Genomic DNA, 9,347 nt, shown 5'->3' with positions numbered 1-9,347 from the left:
CGGGTTCTCAGAGCCCTCCCAGCGGGGCCTCAGTTGGCGGAGAACTTATTGCCCCCTGGGGACGGTAGTTTACTAATTAGTTTGGGGAGCTTTGCACCAGTAAACTGGCTCCAAATTTTTTTTCTTTGATTTAAAAAAACACACCCTGATTTGTAGCATTTGCTGATTTCCATGGTGTAAATACTCCCACTGTGGCCAATTTCTAGTTATCACGGTATAACAACCAGCTCAGAGAATTCTTAACTATTTAACAACCAGCTCTTGGGAGCCTGCACATGCCGGCTTTTGTACACCTCTCCCGGGAGCCCTCTTTGGGGGACTCCCAGAAATAACTGGGGGAGGGGACTCTGAGGAGAGACTGAGCATTTGTCATCACATGAATGGAGTGTTAAGTCATAAGTTGAGTATGAAGCGGTAATCAGACAATTAAACCCAGCTTCATGGTAGCAAGCTGATGAGGTTAGATACTTGGGATATGTTGGCATTAAAATGTTTAATATACATTCTCATTATAAAATAGACACCTATGGCCCTGCCCAGGTGGCGCAGTTGGTTGGAGCATCGTCCCATACTTCAAAAGGTTGTGGGTTCGATTCTCAGTCAGGGTACATGCCTAGGTTTTGGGTTTGGTCCCCGGTCCGGGCTGTATGTGTTAATGTAGGAAACTGTTCATGTATTTATCATTTAGTAGAAAAAAAGCAGATTCTATATCAGTATATATGCTATAACCTGATTTTATGCCAGTTTATAACCCATTCAAATGCAAGTTTGTATTAGTGTATATAGATATATGTGTAGTAATAGGCATAGATCAGCGGTTCTCAACCTGTGGGTCGCGACCCCTTTGGGGGTCGAACGACCCTTTCACAGGGGTCGCCAAAGATCATCGGAAAACACATACATAATTACATATTGTTTTGTGATTAATCACTATGCTTTAATTATGTTCAATTTGTAACAATGAAATTGGGGGTCACCACAACATGAGGAACTGTATTAAAGGGTTGCGGCATTAGGAAGGTTGAGAACCACTGGTCTAGATGCTGAAGAACATGTTTGGAATGAGATACACCAAACCATTAACGGTGACGGTCACTGCAGCGTGAGTACATGCATAGATTTTTTTTAGTGCTTATCTGTTTTTTAATTTTTTAAGCACTATGTGTGATGTGTGTGATAAAAATATTAATAAAGAAAAAGATTAAAATTTGTGGTCCAGATCAAGAAAGAGCTTCAAGTGAGGTTAAAAAAAGAGAGAGAGTGAAAGGAAAGCTTTATCCAGCTTTATTTTATTGTGATGAAATATAGATGACATAAAACATACCATGTTAACCATTTTTAAGTTACAGTTCAGTGACATTAAGAGCATTCACACTGCGTGCAACCACCACTACCATTCATCTCCAGACCAAAACGCTGTCCCCGTTAAATAGTAACTCCCCGCCCCACCCTCCCGCAGCCCTTGCCACCACCATTTTACTTCCTGTCTCTCTGAATCTAACTTCTCTAGGCGCCTCATACAAGTAAAGTCATGCATTATTTGTTCTTCTGTGTCTGGCTTATTTCACTTAGCATGATGTCTGCAAGGCTCACCCATGTTGGAGCATGTGCCAGGTGTTTTTCCCTTTGAGGCTGAACAGTTTCATTAAATGCATCTACTGCATTCTGTGTATCTGCGGATGGGCATTCGGGTTGCTCCTCTCTTTGCCTATTGTGAACGGAGCTACTGTGGACATCAGCGTTGTATCCTCTTTGCGGTGGGAGGTCACGGCACATCCGTCTGTGTGTGGCCTCTCTCCAACTGCTGATTAGGTTGAGATTCAACTAACAGTTAATAAGCAGCTACGGAGCCCCGGGAGCCAGCCTCAGTGCTCTTAACCTTGTTTTATGTAAGCCCTCAGAACCACCCTGTAAGTGAAGTGAGGACAATTATCACCATTTTACCGCTGAGAAAGCTCAGGCTCCAACGGGTCAAGTAACGCGTCCAAGGCCAGTGTGTCAGAGAGGCTGTAATTACAAATGACTCCAACATCTCAGCGACAATGTTTTTCTCTGAAAAAATATCTGTTTCTCACTCATGTTCATGTCATCGTAGGTCAGCTTGTCTCTGCTCCACATTATCTTCATTCCAGGCTGATAGAACAGCCCCTCTCCGGGACATGGCTGTCCTCACGGTAGAGAAAAAAAAGAAAAAGATAAGCGACCACAAGCCAGCTCTTAACACATCTGCTTAGAAGTGACACGGTTGCCCGGCCACAGTGGCTCGGAGGTTGAGCGTCGACCTATGAACCAGGAGGTCATGGTTTGATTTCCGGTCAGGGCACATGCCGGGGTTGCGGGCTCAACCCCCCAGTGTGGGGGGTGCAGGAGGCAGCCGATCCATGATTCTCTCTCATCATTAATGTTTCTATGTCTCCCTTCTTCTCTGAAATCCATAAAAATATGTTTAAAATAAAAAGTGGAAGTGACATGGCCATTTACACCCACATTTCATTGAATCCAAATCAAGTCCTATGGACACTCCTGTTCAACAGGGCGGAGAAACACAACCCTGTCCCAGGGCAGACAGCCAATGGAGTGGACAGAAATGTTATCCCTGCAGCCCGGCGGGGGGAGGGGGTGTTCCTGGAGCTGACAGAGGACGCGGAGCCATCAGCGGAGCCCACAGGTGCTCAGTCGGGGTCCACATTGCAAAAGTACAATCCAAAGTCTGCGAGAGCCCCAGCTCTACTCCCAGAACACTGACCCACTTGAACCAAACTCAAAGGAAACAATAGACAGACAGGAGGTCAAGATGTTTGTTTACAGTGAGCATTGGAGAGGCCGCAGGGGACACACACGTGGGTCCTGTGCGAACACAGCGTCTCTCCCGGGTGGAGGCCTCCGGAGGAGCCACTCGGCGGCTCTGCACACCCAGCAGCAGCGGTGGTCCTGGTAGAACACAGACAGGCCTGGCCTCTAATTCCCTGAAATGCGGCCATCTTTTCCCTGCCGGGTAGAAAAAGCAAGCCAGTGTGCCTGGCCCTGTGCTGGCAAGAAGCCCCTCCTTGGAACCCTGTGAGTAGAGACTATTCAGCCCATTTTACAGAGGGAAAATAGGAGGGAGACAGACAGATACACACACACACACACACACACACACAGATATGCATATATACATATTCACATATTCTATAAGCTCTCTTTATATATTGTATATATACTTATATATGTATGTGTAAGCTGTATATACATAAGGATTTTGCCTGCCTATGTTTTCTGTGTATACTATATATGATGTATGTTGTACATGCTATATATTGTACATATTATGTATGTATTGTACATGTGTACATATATAAAATATAGGCAGCAAAAATCAAAGAAAGGTCAAGAGTTTTTTTCTGGTGATATGATTATGGATATATATAGATCTTTTTTTAAAAAATGAATTTCTGACCTGCATTGAGCATATGTCAATCTATAATTAAGAAACATTTATTAAAAATTAAAGTAATTTAGCCCCCAGGCCAGATGGCTCAGTTGGTTGGAGAACCCTCCTGGACACCAAAAGTCTGTGGGTTTAATTCCCAGGCAGGGCATGTATGGGAGGCAACCTAGTGATGTTTCTCTCTCTCTCAAATCAATGAACCTGTCCTCGGGTGAGGATTAAAAAGAAATCAATGTCATTGAAAAAATTTTAACAGGCTGAAGAGTTGCAATACTTATGGGAATTAACCTTTCCTGGATATTCTTTTTATTATTATTATTAAATCTTTATTGTTCAGATTATTACAGTTGTTCCTCTTGTTCCCCCCATCTTTCCTGGATTTTCTACCCAAACCCCATTGCAGGAGTTTGTTGGGCACCCACTGTCCACCCAGACAGCAAGGTGTCGCATCTACAGTGAAGAAAAAGATGCAGACATGTCCTCACAGGGCTCACAAGGTGGACAACAAAGACAATGAATGAGCAGTTTCCATAAAGTGTGTGGAGGCCCAAGAACCTGAGAGTGGTTAAGAGCTTATCCCCAAATTGTCTAGTCACTAAGTGGCGAGTACTTCCAACAGAGTTTAAGAGCAATGGCTCTAGACCTGAATTCAAAATCCTGGCTCCATCCCCTTAGTTGAGTGATTCGCCTCCCATAGGCAAATTACTAAACCTCTCAGCCTTGGTTTTGCTCTCTGTAAAATGGGTTCTTATAAGATTAACTGAGGTAACCAATGTACAATCCTGAGCTCAGGTGTCTAGCACACAATGAGTCACTGAGATTCAAGAAGGCATTGGACCCAGGACTCCCAAATCCAAATGTGTTGCCCTGTCCAGCTCATCTCACCGCCTCTAACTCAAGACAAGGCCCGCTCCCTCAGGCACAGGGGTGCTCACTGCAGTGGTAGGGACCCCTGTCTCTCCAAGATAATGACCAACAAGAAACTCTCCTCTCTGGAGAGAGAACGGGGAAGTGGGGGTGGGGAGACTACACATCCTTCTGAACTGTTTGAAAAAATCACTTCCTTATCATGAATTCTTTTCAGGTTTAAAAATATGGGGCAGCGGTTATTTTAATAATTGGAATTAAAGAACTGTCTAGGTACTCCTTTCATGGAAAGCTCTTTTCCCTCTGCAGAGCATGGCTTTCCTCACAGTTGAGTCTTTGGACCATCTTTATTAGAACTCCCTGCCAAGCCAGCGTGGCTCAGTGGTTGAGCGTCGATCTATGAACCAGGAGGTCACGGTTTGATTCCCAGTCAGGGCACATGCCCGGGTTGTGGGCTTGATCCTCAGTATGGGCGTGCAGGAGGCAGCTAATCAATGATTCTCTCTCATCATTGATGTTTCTATCTCTCCCTCTCCCTTCCTCTCTGAACTCAATAAAAAAATATTTTTTTAAAAAAAGAATTCCCTGCTCCCCCACCGCCAGCTCCAATGAGTCAGAATTTCTGGGGCGGTGGAGGAGGGGGAGCCTGCTAGGCCTCTCTTTTAATTAGCTCCCCTGGTACTTCTTAAAGACATCAAACTTTAAGAACCATCTCCTTAGGAATCCACTGGCATATGAAGTGCTTAGAAATGTTACCTTCCCTTTCAGTCTGCCTTCACCCACATTATATTACAGGTTGTTGGCCAAGAGAATCCACCTGTAACTTTGTTTTTATCTACAGTACAAACTACGGTTATTTACTCTGTCACCCCATTGTCCTAAGAATACAAATGCTGCCTCAACGGGTTGAATACATGTAATGGAATACTATTATCAACACTAATAAAAGAGAAAAATGGTAATTGGCGTACGAGCTACCCTTTTCATTGGCTAATCAGGGCTATATGCAAATTAACTGCCAACTAAGATTGGCAGTTAACTGCCAACAAGATGGCGGTTAATTTGCATATGTAGGCACAATGCAGGGAGGCCAAAGGGAAAGCAGGAAGAAGCCCCCTGCCACTGACAGTGATCGGAAACCCAGGGGGGAGCTAAGAGCTGGGGGGCAGGACAAAGGCGGCCCCAGGGCCGCCTTTGCCCTGCCCCCCAGCCATGATCAGAGAATCAGGTGCCTTTTCCGCCCTGGCCAGTGATAGCAGGAAGTAGGGGTGGAGCCAGCGATGGGAGCTGGGCACGGTCGAAGCTGGCAGTCCCGGGAGCTAGGGGTCCCTTGCCTGGGCCTAAAGCAGAGCCCACGATCGCGGGGCCGCTGCAGCTGCGGGTCCCCGCTGCCCGAGCCGGACGCCTCAGCCAGAGGCGTCAGGCCTGGGCAAGGGGCCGATCCTGCGATTGGAGGGTGATGGGGGTCAACGCCTGAGGGCTCCCAGTATGTGAGAGGGGGCAGGCTGGGCTGAGGGACACTCCCCCCCCACACGCACCCAGTGCACGAATTTCGTGCACCGGGCCCCTAGTGTAAATATAAAAAACAGGATGAGCAGTTCTTCCCACTGTGCTGTGGATCCAGCTCTAAGATATGTAAAGTGAAAAAAATAAAAATGTACAACCATGTGTTTAGCCTGCTAGCACTTGTGTACACACACACACACACACACACACACACACACACACACAATCTACAATATGTTCTTGTATGTGCAAATAATCTCCGGAAGAACAGACAGGGAGAGGAACTCGGTGACTGCAGGCCTGGGTAAGAGACTCTTCACAGTACTGTATACCCACCCTAGCTCTTGAATTTTGAACCATCTGAATGCAAGCCTTTCTAGAATTAAATTAAACTCGGATGTAAAAGCATGCTGCCAGGGTAACGCTGTCCTTAAGCTGTTTGAACGCACGTGCCTCGTTCTCAGCTCATCCCTGCAGCTCCGTTTTTCAGACGGTCTTTTCATCTACGGCTCTCCTCCCACAGAGTCAATAGCTGACCGTGTCCATCCACAGACATATTGTGATGAGACTGTTAAGCCAGACAACGCCGCCGGTACTTAACATTCTAGTCCAGAGGCAGCAAGCGCACATTTGCAAAAGATTCCATGATTCCAGACTCAGCCAAGAAGCAAGAGGTCGGTGTGCTTATGTGAGCCAACGCTGCTTCCCAAACACGACGTGCTCAGGAAGGCAAGGTGCGCCCTTGGCCTTCTGCAGCAGCACGATTTGCACAGGAACAGAGAGGGGCAGCTCAGAGGGAGGAAATGGGGGAGGGACCTTGAGCAATTCTAAACTGATTGGCTTCCACAGAAAAGAGAGAGATATTATTAAGAATAAAGTGAGGGTAATATGTGATCCAATCATTCCATGCCTAGGCATTTATTTGCCCAAGAGAAAAAGAAATTTCTCCACACAAAGACTTGTACACGAATGTTCACAGCGACTTTATTTGTAATAATCCCAAATTGGAAACCACCCAAATGCCCATCAATAGGTGAATAGATAAGCAAATTGTGGCAGATCCAGCTGGTGGAATACTACTGAGCAATAAAAATGAATGAACTATTGCTACTTGCCAACAACATGGATGAATCTAAAAATAATTATCCCAAGTGAAAAAAGCCAGATGAAAAAGAGTGCATACTGTATGATTCCATTTGTGTAAATGTCTTGAAAATGTAGGCTAAGCTGTAGTGACAGAAAGCAGATTAGTGGCAGCTCAGGATCAGGGTAAAATGGGCTGGGAGGGAGGGATTACAAGGCCGGATGAAACTTTCAGGGGTGATGGAGATGTTCGCTATCTCGTTGTAGTGCTGGTTTCACAGGTATACACAAATGTCAAAACTTAACAAAGTACACACTTTAAATATGTGCAGTTAACTGCATGTATACCTCAATAAAGCTGTGTTTTACAAAAGAATCATGGGGTATCTCAAGAAAGAGGTTATGCTTTTGGGGTTGAAGGAAATGTTCTATATCTTGATTGCTAGTTACACAATTGTATACAGTTGTTAAAACTCATCCGAGAAAGAGAAAAACAAAAACAAAAAACCTCATCCGAGTGCATACTTAAAATCAGTGATTTTTGTTGCATAATATACCTCAATGAAATTGATCTTTGACGAATAGGACATACACATATACTCAAAGAGTACAGGTTAGCAGCTGGACCTCAAATACCTGGTGCCCACCTTCCACTGCTGCAAAGATCTCTCTCCATCTCTCTCTCTCTCTGCCTACATCATTCCTCTCTCTCTCTCTCTCTCTCTCTCTCTCTCTCTCTCTCTCTCTCTCTCTCTCTCTCTCTCTCTCACTTTCCCACTGATTTATTCCCTTCCAGTTCTCTGGCCCCAAAGGCAGAACATTCAGCTGCCAATATTTTCTGAGCTCTAAGGCCCAGGCATTACAAAGAAAAAAAAAAGAAAAAGTGGGGAGGAGGAGACTTCTGAGTCAAGTTGCAAAACCCATGAGGATTCTGATTGATCCATTTGGAGTTGTGTGTTAGGCCTTCATCCACTGGAATAAATAAAACAGTGAGCAGCACTTGCAGGCATTGTGCTAGGCCCTGGGATCTCGGGGAGAATGAGACTAATGATGTTTCCACCCCAGAGGAGGACGGAGCAAGCAAATCCACACGCCCACTCACATCCTGGTAAGTGCTTTAAAGAACAAACAGGAGTAAGGCACTAGCGAGTGATGGGTAATGGGATTATTTTAGATCCGATGGCCGGGGATGGTCTCAAAGGAGGTGACATGTACGGGGGGTTAGCTCTCCAAAGAGCTGGCTGAGAAGTTAGGTCCCGTAGCAAGGACAGCAGGGGAAAGGCCCTGAGGCAGCTGTGTGAGGGCAGCGTGGCTGGGGCAGCGGGGAGAATGAAAGATGAGGCCAGATCAGATAGGGCCTTGGAGGGCAGAGAGAGGAGTTTGCGTTTTATTCCAGTGACTTGGAAAGCCTCTGAAGCAGTTGAAACGGAGGGATGGCTTGCTGTGATTTTTTTAAATCTCCTTGGGCTGCTATGAGAAGAATAGAGTATACTGGGGCAAGAGTGGGGACAGGGAACCAATAGAAGGCACTTGAAGGTGCAGCCAACAGGACTGGCTAATGGGTTGAGGGTTGTGGGGAAAAGAGAGAGAGGGAGAGAGAGGAAGGAGGGTGTATAGGAAAAGAAAGGAATGAAGTGGATAACTGTGGCAGGGCTGCAGTCCTGTTTACTAATAAAGCATCTCCCACCGTGATCACATGACTGAAGGTGGGGCTGGGGTAAGCGGTGAAATAATACGTGTCAATGTTCAGTTCCCTCTCCGAGCCTCAGGAACCTGGTCAGGGAAAGGCGAGGGTTGGAATAGCTTCGGTGGTTCTCAGTGGGGGTGGAACGCCCATGCAGAACACCGACATTTCCAGGAGGGAACCAGGGATCCCAGACATCCGGAAACATGTAGGAAGTCCCACACAATACAGAATGGTCCCATGTCCCACTTTCAAATGCCCCGCAGCCCATTTATAAAAATGAAAAAGCTGTAAAACTACCTGACCTGGAATTTCACTCCATTTTACATAGAAGCATGATTTCTAAAAATACTTCCCAGGAATGCAACTCCAGTGAAAAATCAAGGGATTTGATCTGTTTAGAAAGTTGCCCAAGAATTGGTTTTGGAAGAACATATCGCCCAGAGCAATCAATGCTCCTAGTTTTTGAAGTGCAACACACCTGTGTCGGCCTCCGTTTACAGCTGCAGCATCCAGGGTGATTCTATGTGCAGGTGTAAACATCTATCTCAGTCACTTCCTGGATAACCATGTGTAGGTATTTACAAATTTAAAATGCATTGTATTATAAGTTACTTTCCATTTATTTCTTCCTTTGTTTACAGTTGAGATTGTAATCCTAATTTAATTCTCAAAACAATCCCATGAGGAAGACACTGTCATTGGCCCCATTTTATAGATGAAGAAACTGAGGCACAGACTAGCACCCCAATTCACAAAGCTGATGAGCAGCAGAGC

The sequence above is a fragment of the Myotis daubentonii genome, chromosome 3, assembly GCF_963259705.1.
Source record: "Myotis daubentonii chromosome 3, mMyoDau2.1, whole genome shotgun sequence".
NCBI lineage: Eukaryota > Metazoa > Chordata > Mammalia > Chiroptera > Vespertilionidae > Myotis > Myotis daubentonii.
Note: the sequence above shows the minus strand (reverse complement) of the source record.